Below are 21,436 nucleotides of genomic sequence, written 5' to 3'. Positions count from 1 at the left end.
CCAACCCTGAATAATAATAGGTTTGCAGACAAAGCAGGAAATATGAAGAAAGTTGTTGGGCTCGTGGACAGATCCCAGTAAAGTTTGCTGAGTGAACACTTGATGCTCTGTGATAAGTAAGCAAGTAACTCTCCTTCCATCTAGTGGTTTCAAACAGGTAATGTTTTGTCTCCACACTCAGTTTGAACTCTCTATCGCCACCTGTTGGAGCTGTTTGGACATGTGCACCTATACTGACCCTCTGATTAATCTATTGTTTCCTCTACAAAGAAAGTTATGTTATTTTTTTGTTTTACTTTTCTTTTAGCTGGATGTAAAAACTACTGCTCCATACAGTTAAAGTTGTTACTTAATTTGCAACAAATGTCAAACTGCACCTTTTTAATATATATATATAGTTTTAGTTTTGCATTGTATCTGACTTTTTTATTGTAAACTCTTTCTTCCTTGCTTTTATTTAAATGTAACTATTGCACTGCTGAGCTGAGCGGTTTCTTCTTGTCCAACACCTTTCATTGTACTGTTGACTCTGTGTGTTCACTTGCATGTGACAAATTGAAATTTGATTACCATAACACTTGTTGGAAGGATGTGATATGAAACAGGGAAGAACCACATTCAATCCAGATCAGGATCCAGATCCGGGGGCAGGTCTATGTTTGCTTTTGTTTTCACGTTCATTAACATTGCAAGATGGGTGTCTGAAATTTGGTGACCCTGACTGTTGGAACAGGTACATGCTCCTCTGACAACCATTCTGATTATAATGTTTACTTGTGGTTTGTGTGCACAAGCAGTCATACTGAGTTAGAGGACACACAGGTGTGTCTAGAAAACTCACCACCAAGCCCTTTTAATGTTTGTTCTTAAAACCTGAAGCTCTGACAAAGACGTGATTTTGGTGGAGTCTTTAATCTCATTAGCTGTGTAGATGTATTGTGATCCAAAGGTCAAGCCAGTAAGTCTACTCAAATCTATTCATATTTTCATTTTCAAGCCCACAAAGTTACACTTCCGTTAAAAAACTTTCGGAACAATTAAAAGTTTAAAAGGATAGTTCACCGAAAAATGAAAATTCACTAATTATGTACTCACCACTAAGCCGATGGAGGGGGGTGGGTGAAGTGTTTGAGTCCACAAACACTTTAGAAGTCTCTGTAGTAAACATTGTTTCAGCAAAGGCGACCAAACAAACCACGGTGGAAATGACTGTAGACAAATTCTTCTGAATTCACTTTATTAAATATACCGCACACATATATAATAAAATACAATCCCTTTGGTGTGGAAATGTGAGTGATTCCCTTTTTGAATACACACAACGCATGTAGGCGGGCATGATCGCAAATTGCAAGCCTAAAACTAAATGGAATGCCACTGGAGCATCAATCCTCTAAAACATATCACTAAAAGATAGATCATGCACAACAAACAGATACACAGGCACAAGTGTGTAATAGTATTAAATATAATACAAGTAACAAATTTAATTTCAGTACTTGTAATAGTTTTGCTCAAATACCCCGAATAGAAACTCTGTTGTCGTCTCATGTTCCTCAAATTAAAAGAGGAACTATTGGAGCCCTGACATTTTAAAGCTGCGTGCGTGGCCTCTACTCTGAGGGGCCTGGCAGCTTTTGGCGTTGTTGTCGAGGCTTTTATTATTAGGGTTTCCCTCAAAATGCACAGGCAGACACCCATCCTCCAGCTTATCACAGGCCAGAATCAGATATTTGTTTTCCTCATTTACGCGCTTGATTGTGCAGTGGCTTAACTCGATCCTCACTGTGACAAAAATGAAAGGCTGGTTGCTGATGCACAGGTTCCCCTTGTACGTCTTCCCGCCTGCCTCCGTGCACACGGCCATCACCTCGTCCAGCTGTTCACAACGAAGGAAAGACTGCGTGGGTCTGTCACAGTCGTTGTTATTCGTAATGTACTCTTGCCATTTGTTCTGGTCGAGAGTGGTGGGCAACCCGGCGCGAATGTGGCGATTGACGAAGGTGTTGAAGGCGTTGTTCAACTGGGACGGCTGGCAGGGAGCGTCATTGTGGGCGAACATCTGATGCCCCAGCAGGAGGCAGATGGCGAGAGGGAGAAAAACCCTGAGAGCAGCCATTACCCAGCAGACCTAGGGAGGAACACAGACTTTAAGGTCACAACAGCATGAACAAAGAAACTTTACTTTACCCTCTACCAATCAGTCGACTTACTTTGTCTGATTATGAGTTATGTACGAGTGTGTCAAAGAGCTGAGTTTGACAAAGTTCTTCTGTCTGTCTGTCTGTCTGTCTGTAGAAGGACTGTAGCAGACAGGCCAGGCCTGTGAGCTACGAGTGACATGAAAGCTCCACTTGTGTGAGAGCTTTCTTTTGTCCGTTAGTTGCAGTTCCGCATTTCACTTCCTTGTGTTGTGTCAGCAGCAGGAGTGGCCTAAACTACACTTTATTCTCTACCATTTCAAATTTTAAAAAAAAATTAAAAGTTTAAAGGGATAGTTCACCGAAAAATGTTAATGTACTCCTCATCTACTCACCACTAAGCCAATGGAGGGGTGGGTGAAGTGTTTGGGTCCACAGAACACTGTAGGAGTCTCAGGGGTAAACAATGTTTCAGCCAAGACGACCTCTACTTCAGACGTAATAAAACAACAGAAAAAAAACATGCCTCCATACTGCTTGTGTGGTGTCATCCAAGTGTCCGCAAGCCCCGACATTCATATTCGACTCGAAACGGTGTCATTTACACCATGTTTTTAGCCTAAAAGTCCACTACTGGAAATGGCGATGCTAGCGGACGTAGCCACACCAACGCGCACCCCGCGGGTGCCCTTGGCCGAGAGTGTGTGCGGTTTTCCGTTGTGCCTGTGCGAACATGAACGTGCCTCCGAAGATAATATGAATGTCGGGGCTTGCGGACACTTGGATGACACCACACGAGCTGTATGGAGGTATTTTATGTTTTTTTGTGTTGTTTTTTACGTCTAAGGAAATGGTTCCATTTAATTCAATTTTACTTGAATTGGCTGCAACACTGTTTACCCCTGAAACTCCAGCAGTGTTTTGTGGACTCAACACTTCGCCCACCCCTCCATCAGCACAGTGGTGAGTAGATAATGAGTGAATTTTCATTTTTTGTTGAACTATCCCTTTAAGTTCACTAGATAACCTTAAAAGGTAGAAAGGTAAGCAATGAACCTACCACAGGATGAACTGGACAAAAGGTGAAAGCAAAGAAGCAACTGCAACATGTTTGTGGGAACTTCTACAGCTGTGGTGGGATGAACTTTCAAAACCAGGTTTCATCTCCATCATAGAAAGACGTCTGGTGTCTTCAGCTGCTGAATTAATCAAAACTTTAGATAAGATGTAGTTCAATAAGAAAATTCTGTGTTTCCTTTTTTCAATCTTTAGCATTTATTTGCTTTATACTGAGTAAGTAATTTATCGCTCAAAATGTCAAACACCAAAATGTGTCCAGCCTGCACAGACTGACAAGACACAGCACACATGACAAAAACAAGTGCAGAAGCAGCAAAGCGACTGATACACCTTCACACATGTCAGACTGGGACAACCAACACATTAGAGCACAATCATTCTCCTTAGACATTAAACATGGATCTACATTCATCAGAGAAAACAAATCAAGACTTTCTGCAGATATTTAACAGAGAAGCCTGTGTCTAAGGTTCTAATATAATGAAAAATAAAACAAACAAAGTGTATTTCGTTTTTGACCTCTACCAGATCACACAGTTAACACTTTCTTTTTTCCTCATGAATATTAAATTATCCTGCTGACCAATGGGTTTCCAACGTGATTCATGACAGACTCGAGGAACTGAAATCCAGGTGTTTGTTGCTGAAGTGGGAGTGAAGAGCGATTTTATGGGACAGCAGTGATGTGATTAATAAAGAAAATACACTGATACTCTGAAGCAATTTGTTTTGATGGTTAAGGACAAGGTTAGGGGCTAGAGAAAGCATCATGCCAATGAGTGTCCTCATTAATATTGATGTACAAACGTGTGTGTGTGATCCTATGATGTTATGGATATGGCCATAGTAAACTTCACAGGAGGTCAACCTCTGGTCACTGTACATACAGTGTGGTTCGTTGAAGTCTCAGAATTAAATGTCAATATATTTGTGTTGTTGTTTCTTCTTGTGTTGAACAGCACTCTGCAGATGTGTCGTTCCCTGTGGCTCTTGACATTAAACACATGTTTAAATGTGTCCTATGATTTCCTCTTGACCCCATGACTTTGTCAAAGGCCTGTAAGAAAACAGAAGCACAAGAAAACTCCTGAAAGACAGTTGAGTTACACCTGTTTACTCATGTCTCTGCAGTGGCATCATGAGGCAGAAAATGATGCACTAGGACAGAATGAAACGTTGAGGAAGTTTTCAGGGATCATCTGTCAGCATGACTATTAGCTCAGACATGAATATAGTTGATGTGCACCAGAAAGAATGTAACAAACATATATTGCATCACAATTGAAACACGTGGCCACTTCTTTAGCCTTATAGCAGTATTTTACTGCAACTCTGCACTTAAACCCTGCAGCAGTCTGAGCTTGTTGGTAGCTTGGGATACTTTTGCACTAGTTGTGTTTCACAGCGTGTGGAGTTATTTCCGATCGGAGGATTCACTTTGATTGCAAAGTCAGGCAGGTTCAAGTCTTTTTAGTCATCAGCGTGTGACCAACCCTGAATAATAATAAGTTTGCAGACAAAGCAGGAAATATGAAGAAAGTTGTTGGGCTCGTGGACAGATCCCAGTAAAGTTTGCTGAGTGAACACTTGATGCTCTGGGATAAGTAAGCAAGTAACTCTCCTGCCATCTAGTGGTTTCAAACAGGTAATGTTTTGTCTCCACACTCAGCTTGAACTCTCTATCTCCACCTGTTGGAGCTGTTTGGACATGTGCACCTATACTGACCCTCTGATTAATCTATTGTTTCCTCTACAAAGAAAGTTATGTTATGTTTTTGTTTTATTTTAGCTGGATGTAAAAACTACTGCTCCATACAGTTAAAGTTGTTACTTCATTTGCAACAAATGTCACACTGCACCTTTGAATATATATAGTTTTAGTTTTGCATTGTATCCGACTTTTTTATTGTAAACTCTTTCTTCCTTGCTTTTATTTAAATGTAACTATTGCACTGCTGAGCTGAGCGGTTTCTTCTTGTCCAACACCTTCCATTGTACTGTTGACTCTGTGTGTTCACTTGCATGTGACAAATTGAAATTTGATTACCATGACAGTTGGTGGAAGGATGTGATATGAAACAGGGAAGAACCACATTCAATCAAGATCAGGATCCAGATCAGGGGGCAGGTCTATGTTTGCTTTTGTTTTTCACGTTCATTATCATTGCAAGATGGGTGTCTGAAATTTGGTGACCCTGACTGTTGGAACAGGTACATGCTCCTCTGACAACCATTCTGATTGTAATGTTTACTTGTGGTTTGTGTGCACAAGCAGTCATACTGAGTTAGAGGACACACAGGTGTGTTTTGAATACTCCCCACCAAGCCCTTTTTAATGTTTGTTCTAAAACCTGAAGCTCTGACAAAGACGTGATTTTGGTGGAGTCTTTAATCTCATTAGCTGTGTAGATGTATTGTGATCCAAAGGTCAAGCCAGTAAGTCTACTCAAATCTATTCATATTTTCATTTTCAAGCCCACAAAGTTACACTTCCGTTAAAAACTTTCGAACAATTAAAAGTTTAAAAGGATAGTTCACCGAAAAAGAAAATTCACTAATTATGTACTCACCACTAAGCCGATGGAGGGGGTGAAGTGTTTGAGTCCACAAACACTTTAGGAGTCTCAGTAGTAAACAGTGTTTCAGCAAAGGCGACCAAACAAACCACGGTGGAAATGACTGTAGACAAATTCTTCTGAATTCACTTTATTAAATATACCACACACATGTATAATAAAATACAATCCCTTTGGTGTGGAAATGTGATTACTCTTTTAATACACACAACGCATGTAGGCGGGCATGATCGCAAATTGCAAGCCTAAAACTAAATGGAATGCCACTGGAGCATCAATCCTCTAAAACATATCACTAAAAGATAGATCATGCACAACAAACAGATACACAGGCACAAGTATGTAATAGTATTAAATATAATACAAGTAACAAATTTAATTTCAGTACTTGTAATAGTTTTGCTCAAATACCCCGAATAGAAACTCTGTTGTCGCTATTCTCAAATTAAAAGAGGAACTATTGAGCCCTGACATTTTAAAGCTGCGTGCGTGGCCTCTACTCTGAGGGGGCCTGGCAGCTTTTGGCGTTGTTGTCGGGCTTTTATCATCAGGGTTTCCTCAAAATGCACAGGCAGACACCCATCCGCCAGCTTATCACAGGCCAGAATCAGATGTTTGTTTTCCTGATTTACGTGCTTGATTGTGCAGGGGCTTAACTCGATCCTCACTGTGACAAAAGTGAAACGCTGGTTGCTGATGCACAGGTTCCCATTGTACGCCTTCCCCCCTTCCTTCGTGCACACAGCCGTCACCTCGTCCAGCTCTTCACGACGAAGGAAAGACTGCGTGGGTTCTGTCACAGTCGTTGTTCTTCTTGATGTAATTCTCCCATTCGCTCTGATCGAGAGTGGTGGGCAACCCGCGCGAATGTGGCGCTTGACGAAGGTGTCAAGGCGTTGTTCCACTGGGACTTCTGGCAGGGAGCGCCATTTATGGCAAACGTCTGATGCCCCAGCAGGAGGCAGATGATGAGAGGGAGAAACCCCTGAGAGCAGCCATTACCCAGCAGACCTAGGGAGGAACACAGACTTTAAGGTCACAACAGCATGATCAAAGAAACTTTACTTTACCCTCTACCAATCAGTCGACTTACTTTGTCTGATTATGAGTTATGAATGAGTGTGTCAAAGAGCTGAGTTTGACAAAGTTCTTCTGTCTCTGTCGGTCTGTCTGTAGCAGGACTGTAGCAGACAGCTGCCTGACAGCTTCCTACCTTATATTATCAGGCGTGGAGGCTCATGTGAGATACGAGTGACATGAAAGCTCCAGTTGTGTGATAGCTTTCTTTGTACTTCAGTTGCAGTTACACATTTCACTTCCTTGTGTTGTGTCAGCAGCGGAGTGGCCTACTTTCTACTGTATAAATTGTTGTTTTATGTCCGATTGTTGTTTTATGTCCGATGTACTAACCACACCAAGTCAATTTCCTGTATGTGTAAATATACTTGGCAATTAAAAATAATTCTGATTCTAAACTACACTTTATTCTCTACCATTTCAAATTTTAGAACAATTAAAACTTTAAAGGGATAGTTCACTGAAAAATGGAAATTTACTCCTCATCTACTCACCACTAAGCCAATGGAGGGGTGGGTGAAGTGTTTGGGTCCACAGAACACTGTAGGAGTCTCAGGGGTAAACAATGTTTCAGCCAAGACGACCTCTACTTCAGACGTAATAAAACAACAGAAAAAACATGCCTCCACATTGGTGGTGTCATCCAGGAAACAGCCCGACATTCATATTTGACTCAAACGGCGTCATTTACACCATGTTTTTAGCCTAAAAGTCCACTACTGAAATGGCGATGCTCGCGGACGTAGCCACACCAACGTGCACCACGGGTGCCCTTGGCCGAGAGTGTGTGGTTTTCCGTTGTGCCTGTGCGAACATGAACGCGTCTCCGAAGAGAATATGAATGTCGGGCTTATGGACACTTGGATGACACCACACGAGCTGTATGGAGGTATTTTATGTTTTTTTGTGTTGTTTTTTATGTCTAAGGAAATGGTTCCATTTAATTCAATTTTACTTGAATTGGCTGCAACACTGTTTACCCTGAAACTCCAGCAGTGTTTTGTGGACTCAACACTTCGCCCACCCTCCATCAGCACAGTGGTGAGTAGATAATGAGTGAATTTTCATTTTTGGTGAACTATCCCTTTAAGTTCACTAGATAACCTTAAAAGGTAGAAAGGTAAGCAATGAACCTACCACAGGATGAACTGGACAAAAGGTGAAAGCAAAGAAGCAAGTGCAACGCGTTTGTGAGAACTTCTACAGCTGTGGTGGGATGAACTTTCAAAACCAGGTTTCATCTCCATCATAGAAAGACGTCTGGTGTCTTCAGCTGCTGAATTAATCAAAACTTTAGATAAGATGTAGTTCAATAAGAAAATTCTGTGTTTCCTTTTTCAATCTTTAGCATTTATTTGCTTTATAGTGAGTAAGTAATTTATCGCTCAAAATGTCACACACCAAAATGTGTCCAGCCCGCACAGACTGACAAGACACAGCACACATGACAAAAACAAGTGCAGAAGCAGCAAAGCGACTGATACACCTTCACACATGTCAGACTGACACAACCAACACATTAGAGCACAATCATTCTCCTTAGACATTAAACATGGATCTACATTCATCAGAGAAAACTAATCAAGACCTTCTGCAGATATTTAACAGAGAAGCCTGTGTCTAAGGTTATAATATAATGAAAAATAAAACAAACAAAGAGTATTTTCGTTTTTGACCTCTACCAGATCACACAGTTAACTCTTTCTTTTTCCTCTGGAATTGAGTGGAAGCGTCGGGTTTCTACCACCAGAGGCAAGATACCACATCTCAGCCGAGCCCAGTTGGACCTCTGAGCTCTGGTCAGGTTCAGAGTGACACATTCTCTGGATGGTAAATAACCATCATCAGACTGTACATTCTCAGTTTTGGTTTTTAATGCTTAAATAATATTGTTTTAATTTAACAAACACTACATGATAATTTTGACCTCTTAAAGTAAACTGAGACCTGAAGCTCGATGATTGGTAAAATTGAGGTGTTCTAAAACTTTGATTGGTAAAGATTATAGATTATAGTTTTAAGATTGAGAGTTTTGTCTTGATGTTTTCATAGAGTGTCATATTGTGTTCCTGTTATGGAGTGAAGTTACTACTATGATCTGTTTCACACTTAAAATAAAACCACGGTGGAAATGATTGTAGACAAATTCAAATTCTTCTGAACTCACTTTATTCAATATACCGCAAACATATATAATAAAATACAATCCCTTTGGTGTGGAAATGTGATTAATTCCCTTTTTAATACACACAACGCATGCAGTCGGTCATGATCGCAAATCGCAATCCTAAAACTAAATGAAACGCCACTGGCGCGATTAATCCTCAAAACATATCACTAAAAGATAGATGATCCTTTAAAAAATGGTTTACATATTGGTGGTTTAAAACCTTAAATTCTTAAAATTTAATTTCAGTACTTGTAATAGTTTTATGCAATTGCCCCAAATAGAAACTCTGTTGTCGTCTCATGTTCCTCAAATTAAAAGAGGAACTATTGAGCCCTGACATTTTAAAGCTGCATGCGTGGCCTCTACTCTAAAGGGCCTGGCAGCTTTTTTCGTTGTTTTTGGGCTTTTCATCATTACAGTTTTTCTCAAAATGCACAGGCACACAATGATTATTCACATTATCACAGCCCAGAATCAGATGTTTTTTTTCCAGAATTACGTCGTTGATTTTGCAGGTAACTTTCTCGCTTGTCACTGTAACAAAATTGAAAAGCTTGTCGCTGATGCACAGGTTCTTATTGTACATCTTCCTGCCTTTATCCGTGCACACGTCCTTCACCCTTGCAGCTCTTCAGGCTGAAGGAAAGACTGCGTGGGTCTGTCACAGCCGCCGTTATCCTTGATGTAATTCTCCCATTTGTTATGGTCTTCAATGTTGGGCAACCTGTCGCGAATGTGGCGCTTGACGAAGGTGTCAAGGCGTTGTTCTGCTCAGACTTCTGGCAGGGAGCGCCATTGTGGGCGAACGCCTGATGCCCCAGCAGGAGGCAGATGGCGAGAGGGAGAAAACCCTGAGAGCAGCCATTACCCAGCAGACCTAGGGAGGAACACAGACTTTAACGTCACAACAGCATGAACAAAGAAACTTTACTTTACCCTCTACCAATCAGTTAACTTACTTTTCTGAATCTGAGTTATGTACGAGTGTGTCAAAGAGCTGAGTTTGACAAAGTTCTTCTGTCTCTGTCTGACTGTCTATAGCAGGACTGTAGCAATCAGCTGCCTGACAGCTTCCTACCTTATATTATCAGGCGTGGAGGCTCATGTAAGATAGGAGTGACCTGAAACATCCAATTGTGTGAGAGCTTTGTTCTGTCCGTCAGTTGCGGTTCCACATTTTACTTTCTTGTGTTGTGTCACCAGCGGGAGTGGCCTAAACTACACTCTATTCTGTATCATTTAAAATTTTTAGAACAATTCAAATTTTAAAGGGATAGTTCACCGAAAATGAAAATGCACTCATCATCTACTCACCACTAAGCCAAGGAGGGTGGTTGAAGTGTTTGGGTCCACAGAACACTGTAGGATTCTCTGGGTAAACAATGTTTCAGCCAAGGCGACCTCTTCTTCAGATGTAATAAAACAGAAAAAAACATTATGCCTCCATACTGCTTGTGTGGTGTCATCCAGGTACCAGCAAGCCCCGACATTCATATTCAACTTGAAACGGCGTCATTTACACCATGTTTTTAGCCTAAAAGTCCACTACTGGAAGTGGCGATGCTAGTGGACGTAGCCACACCAACGTGCACCCGCGGTGCCCTTGGCCGAGAGTGTGTGCGTTCGTTGTGCCTGTGCGAACATGAACAGGCCTCTGAGGAGAATATGAATGTCGGGGCTTGCGGACAAAACTTTATGTTTTTTTGTGTTGTTTTTTTACGTCTAAGGAAATGGTTCCATTTAATTAAATTTTACTTGAATTGGCTGCAACGCTGTTTAACCCTGAAACTCCAGCAGTGTTTTGTGGACTCAACACCTCACCCACCCTCCATCAGCACAGTGGTGAGTAGATAGTCAGGGAATTTTCATTTTGTGGTGAACTATCTCTTTAAGTTCACTAGATAACCTTAAAAGGTAGAAAGGTAAGCGATGAACCTACCACAGGATGAACTGGACAAAGGTGAAAGCAAAGAAGCAAGTGCAACACGCTTGTGGAACTTCTACAGCTGTGGTGGGATGAACTTTCAAAACCAGGTTTCATCTCCATCATAGAAAGACGTCTGGTGTCTTCAGCTGCTGAATTAATCAAAACTTTAGATAAGATGTAGTTCAATAAGAAAATTATGTGTTTCCTTTTTAAATCTTTAGCATTTATTTGCTTTATAGCGAGAAAAGTTATTTATCGCTCAAAATGTCAAACACCAAAATGTGTCCAGCCCGCACAGACTGACAAGACACAGCACACATGACAAAAACAAGTGCAGAAGCTGCAAAGCGACTGATACACCTTCACACATGTCAGACTGACACAACCAACACATTAGAGCACAATCATTCTCCTTAGACATTAAACATGGATCTACATTCATCAGAGAAAACAAATCAAGACCTTCTGCAGATATTTAACAGAGAAGCCTGTGTCTAAGGTTCTAATATCATGAAAAATAAAACAAAGTGTATTTCGTTTTTGACCTCTCCCAGATCACACAGTTAACACTTTCTTTTTTCCTCTGGAATTGAGTGGAAGCGTCGAGTTTCTACTACCACCAGAGGCAAGAAACCACATCTCAGCCGAGCACAGTTGGACCTCTGAGCTCTGGTCAGGTTCAGAGTGACACATGCTCTGGATGGTAAATAACCATCATCAGACTGTACATTCTCAGTTTTGGTTTTAATGCTTAAATAATATTGTTTTAATTTGACAAACACTACATGATAATTTTGACCTCTTAAGAAAGTAAACTGAGACTTTGACGCTCGATGATTGGTAAAATTGAGGTGTTCTAAAACTTTGATTGGTAAAGATTATAGATTATAGTTTTAAGATTGAGAGTTTTGTCTTGATGTTTTCATAGAGTGTCATATTGTGTTCCTGTTATGGAGTGAAGTTACTACTATGATCTGTTTCACACTTAAAATAAACCACGTTGGAAATGATTGTAGACAAATTCAAATTCTTCTGAACTCACTTTATTCAATATACCGCAAACATATATAATAAAATACAATCCCTTTGGTGTGGAAATGTGATTAATTCCCTTTTAATACACACAACGCATGCAGTCAGTCATGATCGCAAATCGCAATCCTAAAACTAAATGAAACGCCACTGGCGCATTAATCCTCTAAAACATATCACTGAAAGATAGATGACGCAAAACTTACAGATACACAAGCATGTTATAATATGAAATATAATACAAGTTATAAAAAATACAACTAAAAAAGACTGTGTTTTTCATACTGTTTTAAAACCTCAACTTCTTCAAATTTAATTTCAGTACTTGTAATAGTTTTGCTCAAATGTCCCTTAATAGAATCTTTGTTGTCCTCTCATGTTTCTCATATTAAAATAAGTAAAAAGCCACAAATGATAAGAGGAACAAGAGGAGCCATGACATTTTAAAGCTGGGTGTGTGGCCTCTACTCTGAGGGTCCTGGCAGCTTTTGGAGTTGTATTGGGGCTTTACATCACGGTTGCCTCAAAATGCACAGGCAGACACTGTGGGCAACCCGCCACGAATGTGGCGCATGACGAAGGTGTTGAAGGCGTTGTTCCACTTGGACTTCTGGCAGGGAGCGTCATTTATGGCGAATGTCTGATGCCCCAGCAGGAGTCAGATGATGAGAGGGAGAAAACCCTGAGAGCAGCCATTACCCAGCAGACCTAGGGAGGAACACAGACTTTAACGTCACAACATCATGAACAAAGAAACTTTACTTTACCCTCTACCACTCAGTCAACTTACTTTTTCTGATTCTGAGTTATGTACGAGTGTGTAAAAGAGCTGAGTTTGACAAAGTTCTTCTGTCTGTCTGACTGTCTGTAGCATTGGTGGGAAGTAACGAAGTACAAATACTTCGTTTCGGTACTTAAGTCGATTTTTCATATATCTGTACTTTACTTGAGTATTTATCTTCCTGACGACTTTTACTTTACTTGCTACATTTGAACACAAATTTCTGTACTTTCTTCTTCTTATATTCTCAAAACTGGCTCGTTACTTGAGCAGCGGAGGTTGGCACAACGGGCGCCTTTACGCACGGCACACCTCTCTCTCACCCACTCGCGTGCCCCTGCCTCGGGAGATGCGCAGGCCCGGGGCGTGTTTGCCGTCGGGGGCAGCGCGAGACACTAAGCGTCCGCAGGTTGGTCGGGCTGCCTTGGTCGACCGGGGTCGAGCAGGCTGTACCGGTAATGATCCTTCCGCATGTTCACCTTCAGAAACTTTGTAAAGAGTTTTACTTCCTCTACATAGTCAAGTTTGATCGTCTTCTCGGCGCTCCGCCAGGGCCGTGACCAACTCTGGCAGGGCCGATCCGAGGACCTCACTAAACCATCCAATGGGCAGTAGCGATGTGTACAAAGGGCAGGGACTTAATCAACGCGAGCACATTCCCCATCCATTTATTCCCTTCGGAATTATCCAGGTGCTCATGCAGGAGCTCGGTTCAGTTCAGTCTTTATTATTCGGTCTGAAATTTGGGCTTCAGCAAAGTAGACTGTGTCCAGTGATTTTTTTCTCTGTACTAGCACTGTGCAGGCTGTTAACAAAAGAGAAACTTTCCTATTTTGTGTGCCTAGAACTTGTTTTTGCTGATTCATCATAAGGGGCATTGTGTATCATTCCTGCTACTGATTAGAAAGTGAAAGGTCCATGTTTAGTGATATTTACAGTTAACAATTTCTTAGTGGTTATACTGTGGTCGACTAGTGTTCTTAGGCAGACACAAGAGACACTTGTTTATTCTGTTGTGTTGGTTCTTTGTTGTCCCTAGAAGTTCAGATGCACTAGTCCATTACTATTTGAACCTCAGCATCTGGGGTTCAAAATTTGTAAAATTATACAGTATATGTATATTTTTGTTATAATTTTTCAGCCAGTTGAAATAAATCCTGAAGAGAACAATTTGGGGTTGTTTTGTGTTTGTATAGGCCGACTATAAAAGCACTTTGCATTTTAAATTTTGGTACTTGTACTTTTACTTTTGATACTTAAGTACATTTCAACACCAGATACTTTTGATACTTAAGTACATTTAATATGAGCTACTGTAAGACTTTTCCTCAAGTCATTTTCTTACCGGTGACTTTACTTTTACCGGAGTCACTTTCAGGTAAGATATCTGTACTTTACTCAAGTATGGCTTTCAAGTAATTTATACACCATTGGTCTGTAGCAAGACTGTAGCAGACAGCTGCCTGACAGCTTCCTACCTTATGTTATCAGGCGTGGAGGCTCATGTGAGATAGGAGGACATGATAGCTCCACTTGTGTGATAGCTTTGTTCTGTCCGTCAGTTGCGGTTCAACATTTTACTTTCTTGTGTTGTGTCACCAGCGGGAGTGGCCTAAACTACACTCTATTCTCTACCATTTCAAATTTTAGAACAATTAAAAGTTTAAAGGATAGTTCACCAAAAATGAAAATGCACTCATCTACTCACCGCTAAGCCAAAGGAGGGGTGGTTGAAGTGTTTGGGTCCACAAAACACTGTAGGAGTCTCAGGGTAAACAATGTTTCAGCCAAGGCGACTTCTTCTTCAGACGTAATAAAACAGAAAAAACATTATGCCTCCATACTGCTTGTGTGGTGTCATCCAAGTGTCCGCAAGCCCCGACATTCATATTCGACTCAAACGGCGCCATTTACACCATGTTTTAGCCTAAAAGTCCACTACTGGAAGTGGTGATGCTAGAGGACGTAGCCACACCAACGCGCACCCGTGCCCTTGACCGAGTGTGTGCGGTTTTCCGTTGTGCCTGTGCAAACATGAACAGGCCTCCGAGGAGAATATGAATGTCGGAGCTTGTGGACAAAATTTTATGTTTTTTTGTGTTGTTTTTTACGTAGAAGGAAATGGTTCCATTTAATTAAATTTTACTTGAATTGGCTGCAACACTGTTTAACCCTGAAACTCCAGCAGTGTTTTGTGGACTCAACACCTCACCCACCCTCCATCAGCATAGTGGTGAGTAGATACTCAGGAATTTTCATTTTGTGGTGAACTATCTCTTTAAGTTCACTAGATAACCTTAAAAGGTAGAAAGGTAAGCGATGAACCTACCACAGGATGAACTGGACAAAGGTGAAAGCAAATAAGCAACTGCAACATGTTTGTGGGAACTTCTACAGCTGTGGTGGGATGAACTTTCAAAACCAGGTTTCATCTCCATCATAGAAAGACGTCTGGTGTCTTTAGCTGCTGAATTAATCAAAACTTTAGATTAGATGTAATTCAATAAGAAAATTCTGTTTCCTTTTTAAATCTTTCGCATTTATTTGCTTTATAGCGAGTAAGTAATTCTTCTGAACTCACTTTATTAAATATACCGCAAACATATATAATAAAATACAATCCCTTTGGTGTGGAAATGTGATTGATTCCCTTTAATACACACAACGCATGCAGTCGGTCATGATCGCAAATCGCAATCCTAAAACTAAATGAAACGCCACTGGAGCATCAATCCTAAAACATATCACTAAAAGATAGATGATGCACAACTTACAGATACACAAGCATGTTATAATATGAAATATAATACAAGTTATAAAAATACAACTAAAAAGACTGTTTTTAATACGGTTTTAAAACCTCAACTTCTTCAAATTTAATTTCAGTACTTGTAATAGTTTTGCTCAAATGTCCCTTAATAGAATCTTTGTTGTCCTCTCATGTTTCTCATATTAAAATAAGTAAAAAGCCACAAATGATAAGAGGAACAAGAGGAGCCATGACATTTTAAAGCTGGGTGAGTGGCCTCTACTCTGAGGGTCCTGGCAGCTTTTGGAGTTGTATTGGGGCTTTACATTTCCAGGGTTTCCCCAAAATGCACAGGCAGACACTCGTGGGCAACCCGCCACGAATGTGGCGCATGACGAAGGTGTTGAAGGCGTTGTTCCACTTGGACTTCTGGCAGGGAGCGTCATTTATGGCGAACGTCTGATGCCCCAGCAGGAGTCAGATGACGAGAGGGAGAAAACCCTGAGAGCAGCCATTACCCAGCAGACCTAGGAGGAACACAGACTTCAAGGTCACAACAGCATGAACAAAGAAACTTTACTTTACCCTCTACCACTCAGTCAACTTACTTTGTCTGATTCTGAGTTATGTACGAAAAAGAGCTGAGTTTGACAAAGTTCTTCTGTCTGTCTGACTGTCTGTAGCATTGGTGGGAAGTAACGAAGTACAAATACTTTGTTTGGTACTTAAGTAGATTTTCATATATCTGTACTTTACTTGAGTATTTATCTTCCTGACGACTTTTACTTTTACTTGCTACATTTGAACACAAATTTCTGTACTTTCTACTTCTTATATTCTCAAAACTGGCTCGTTACTTGAGCAGCGGAGGTTGGCGCAACGGGCGCCTTTACGCACGGCACACCTCTCTCTCGCCCACTCGCGTGCCCCTGCCTCGGGAGATGCGCAGGCCGGGGGCGTGTTTGCCGTCGGGGGCAGCGCGGACCTAAGCGTCCGCAGGTTGGTCGGCTGCCTTGGTCGACCGGGGTCGAGCAGGCTGTACCGGTAATGATCCTTCCGCAGGTTCACCTTCAGAAACTTTGTTCAGAGTTTTACTTCCTCTACATAGTCAAGTTTGATCGTCTTCTCGGCGCTCCGCCAGGGCAGTGACCAACTCTGGCAGGGCCGATCCGAGGACCTCACTAAACCATCCAATGGGCAGTAGGCTATGTACAAAGGGCAGGGACTTAATCACGCAAGCACATTCCCCATCCATTTATTCCCTTCGAATTATCCAGGTGCTCATGCAGGAGCTCGGTTCAGTTCAGTCTTTATTATTCGGTCTGAAATTTGGCCTGCAGCAAAACTAGACCTTGTCCAGTGATTTTTCTTCTCTGTACTAGCACTGTGCAGGCTGTTAACAAAAGAGAAACTTTCCTATTTTGTGTGCCTAGACCTTGTTTCCTTTTGCTGATTCATCAATAAGGGGCATTGTGTATCATTCCTGCTACTGATTAGAAATTGAAAGGTCCATGTTTAGTGATATTTACAGTTAACAATTTCTTAGTGGTTATACTGTGGGCGATTAGTGTTCTTAGGCAGACACAAGAGGCACTTGTTTATTCTGTTGTGTTGGTTCTTTGTTGTCCGTAGAAGTTCAGATGCACTAGTCCATTACTATTTGAACCTCAGCATCTGGGGTTCAAAATTTGTAAAATTATACAGTATATGTATATTTTGTTATAATTTTTCAGCCAGTTGAAATAAATCCTGAAGAGAACAATTTTGGGTTGTTTTGTGTCTGTATAGGCCGACTATAAAAGCACTTTGCATTTTAAATGTTGGTACTTGTACTTTTACTTTTGATACTTAAGTACATTTCAACACCAGACACTTTTGATACTTAAGTACATTTAATATGAGCTACTGTAAGACTTTTCCTCAAGTCATTTTCTTACCGGTGACTTTTACGGAGTCACTTTCAGGTAAGATATCTGTACTTTTACTCAAGTATGGCTTTCAAGTAATTTATACACCATTGGTCTGTAGCAGGACTGTAGCAGACAGCTGCCTGACAGCTTCCTACCTTATGTTATCAGGCGTGGAGGCTCATGTGAGATAGGAGTGACATGATAGCTCCACTTGTGTGATAGCTTTGTTCTGTCCGTCAGTTGCGGTTCGACATTTTACTTTCTTGTGTTGTGTCACCAGTGAAGTGGCCTAAACTACACTCTATTCTCTACCATTTAAAATTTTTAGAACAATTAAAAGTTTAAAGGGATAGTTCACTAAAAAATGAAAATGCACTCATCATCTACTCACCGCTAAGCCAAAGGAGGGTGGTTGAAGTGTTTGGGTCCACAAAACACTGTAGGAGTCTCAGGGGTAAACAATGTTTCAGCCAAGGCGACCTCTTCTTCAGACGTAATAAAACAGAACAAAAACATTATGCCTCCATACTGCTCGTGTGTCATCCAAGTGTCCACAAGCCCCGACATTCATATTCGACTGAAACGGCGTCATTTACACCATGTTTTTAGCCTAAAAGTCCACTACTGGAAGTGGCGATGCTAGCGGACGTAGCCACACCAACGCGCACTCCGCTGGTGCCCTTGGACGAGAGTGTGCGGTTTTCCGTTGTGCCTGTGCGAACATGAACAGGCCTCCGAGGAGAATATGAATGTCGGAGCTTGTGGACAAAATGTTATGTTTTTTGTGTTGTTTTTTTACGTGGAAGGAAATGGTTCCATTTAATTAAATTTTACTTGAATTTGCTGCAACACTGTTTAACCCTTAAACTCCAGCAGTGTTTTGTGGACTCAACACCTCACCCACCCTCCATCAGCATAGTGGTGAGTAGATAGTCAGGGAATTTTCATTTTGTGGTGAACTATCTCTTTAAGTTCACTAGATAACCTTAAAGGCAGAAAGGTAAGCAATGAACCTACCACAGGATGAACTGGACAAAGGTGAAAGCAAAGAAGCAAGTGCAACATGTTTGTGGGAACTTCTACAGCTGTGGTGGGATGAACTTTCAAAACCAGGTTTCATCTCCATCATAGAAAGACGTCTGGTGTCTTCAGCTGCTGAATTAATCAAAACTTTAGATAAGATGTAGTTCAATAAGAAAATTCTGTGTTTCTTTTTAAATCTTTAGCATTTATTTGCTTTATAGCGAGTAAGTAATTTATCGCTCAAATGTCACACACCAAAATGTGTCCAGCCCATACGAACTGACAAGACACAGCACCCATGACAAAAACAAGTGCAGAAGCAGCAAAGCGACTGATACACCTTCACACATGTCAGACTGGCACAACCAACACATTAGAGCACAATCATTCTCCTTAGACATTAAACATGGATCTACATTCATCAGAGAAAACAAATCAAGACCTTCTGCAGATATTTAACAGAGAAGCCTGTGTCTAAGGTTATAATATAATGAAAATAAAACAAACGAAGTGTATGTCGTTTGACCTCTCCCAGATCACACAGTTAACACTTTCTTTTTCCTCATGAATATTAAATTATCCTGCTGACCATGGGTTTTCAACGTGATTCATGACAGACTCGGGAACTGACATCGAGGTGTTTGTTGCTGAAGTGGGGGTGAAGAGCGATTTTATGGGACAGCAGTGATGTGATTGATAAAGAAAATATGCTGATACTCTGAAGCAATTCGTTTCGATGGTTAAGGACAAGGTTAGGGGCTAGAGAAAGCATCATGCCAATGAGTGTCCTCATTAATATTGATGTACAAACGTGTGTGTGTGATCCTATGATGTTATGGATATGGCCATAGTAAACTTCACAGGAGGTCAACCTCTGGTCACTGTACATACAGTGTGGTTCCTTGAAGTCTCAGAATTAAATGTTAATATATTTGTGTTGTTGTTTCTTCTTGTGTTGAACAGCACTCTGCAGATGTGTCGTTCCCTGTGGCTCTTGACATTAAACACATGTTTAAATGTGTCCTATGATTTCCTCTTGACCCCATGACTTTGTCAAAGGCCTGTAAGAAAACAGAAGCACAAGAAAACTCCTGAAAGACAGTTGAATTACACCTGTTTACTCATGTCTCTGCAGTGGCATCATGAGGCAGAAAATGATGCACTAGGACAGAATGAAACGTTGAGGAGGTTTCAGGGATCATCTGTCAGCATGACTATTAGCTCAGACATGTACAGTGCCTTGCATAAGTATTCACCCCCTTTGGACTTTTCTACATTTTGTCATGGTATAACCACAGATTCAAATTTATTTCATCGTGAGTTTATGTAATGGACCAACACAAAATAGTGCATCATTTGGAAGTGGGGGAAATATTACATGGATTTCACAATTATTTACAAATAAAAATCTGAAAAGTGTTGTGTGCATATGTATTCACCCCCTTACTGTGAAACCCTAACAAAGATCTGGGTCGACCAATTGCATTCACAAGTCACATAATTAGTAAATAGGTCCACCTGTCTGCAATTTAATCTCAGTATAAATACACCTGTTCTGTGACGGACTCAGAGTTTGTTGGAGATCATTACTGAACAAACAGCATCATGAAGACCAAGGAGCTCACCAAACAGGTCAGGGATAAAGTTGTGGAGAAATATGAAGCAGGGTTAGGTTATAAAAAATATCCAGAGCTTTGAACATCTCTCTGAGCACCATAAAATCCATCATAAGAAAATGGAAAGAATATGGCACAACTGCAAACCTACCAAGAGGAGGCCGTCCACCCAAACTGAAGAGTCGGACAAGGAGAAAATTAATCAGAGAAGCAACCAGGAGGCCCATGGTTACTCTGGAGGAGTTGCAGAGATCCACAGCTGAGGTGGGAGAATCTGTCCACAGGACAACTATTAGTCGTCTACTCCACAAATCTGGCCTTTGTGGAAGAGTGGCAAGAAGAAAGCCATTGTTGAAAGGGATCCATAAAAATCCTGTTTGAGTTTGCCAGAAGCCATTGGGGACACAGCAAACATGTGGAAGAAGGTGCTCTGGTCAGATGAGACCAAAATTGAACTTTTGGCCTCAATGCAAAACGCTATGTGTGGCGAAAACCCAACACTGCCCATCACCCTGAGCACACCATCCCAACAGTGAAATATGGTGGTGGTAGCATCATGCTGTGGGGATGCTTCTCTTCAGCAGGTACAGGGAAACTGGTCAGAATAGAGGGAAAGATGGATGGAGCCAAATACAGGGAAATCCTTGAAGAAAATCTGATGCAGTCTGCAAAAGACTTGAGACGGGCGGAGGTTCATCTTCCAGCAGGACAATGACCCTAAACATACAGCCAGAGCTACAAAGGAATGGTTTGGATTAAAGAATGTTAATGTAATGGCAGTCAAAGCCCAGACCTCAATCCAATAGAGAATCTATGGCAAGACTTGAAGATTGCGGTTCACAGACGGTCTCCATCCAATCTGACTGAGCTTCATCTTTTTGCCAAGAAGAATGGACAAACCTTTCCATCTCTAGATGTGCAAAGCTGGTAGAGACATACCCCAAAGACTTGCAGCTGTAATTGCAGCGAAAGGGGGTTCTACCAAGTATTGACACAGGGGGTGAATACTTATGCACCCAACAGATGTCAACTTTTTGTTCTCATTATTGTTTGTGTCACAATAAAATTTATTTTGCACCTCCAAAGTACTATGCATGTTTTGTTGATCAAACGGGAAAAGTTTATTTAAGTCTATTTGAATTCCAGTTAGTAACAGTACATAATGGGAAAAAGTCCAAGGGGGTGAATACTTATGCAAGGCACTGTCCAGAAAGAATGTAACAAACCCATATGTTGCATCCCACAATTGAAACATGTGGCCGCTATGTTTAGCCTTATAGCAGCAGTATTTTACTGCAACTCTGCACTTAAACCCTGCAGCAGTCTGGGCTTATTTGGTAGCTTGGGATACTTT

The sequence above is a fragment of the Hippoglossus stenolepis genome, chromosome 8 (assembly GCF_022539355.2).
Source record: "Hippoglossus stenolepis isolate QCI-W04-F060 chromosome 8, HSTE1.2, whole genome shotgun sequence".
NCBI lineage: Eukaryota > Metazoa > Chordata > Actinopteri > Pleuronectiformes > Pleuronectidae > Hippoglossus > Hippoglossus stenolepis.
The sequence above is the reverse complement of the archived record's forward strand: the minus strand, read 5'-3'. Positions refer to the sequence as shown.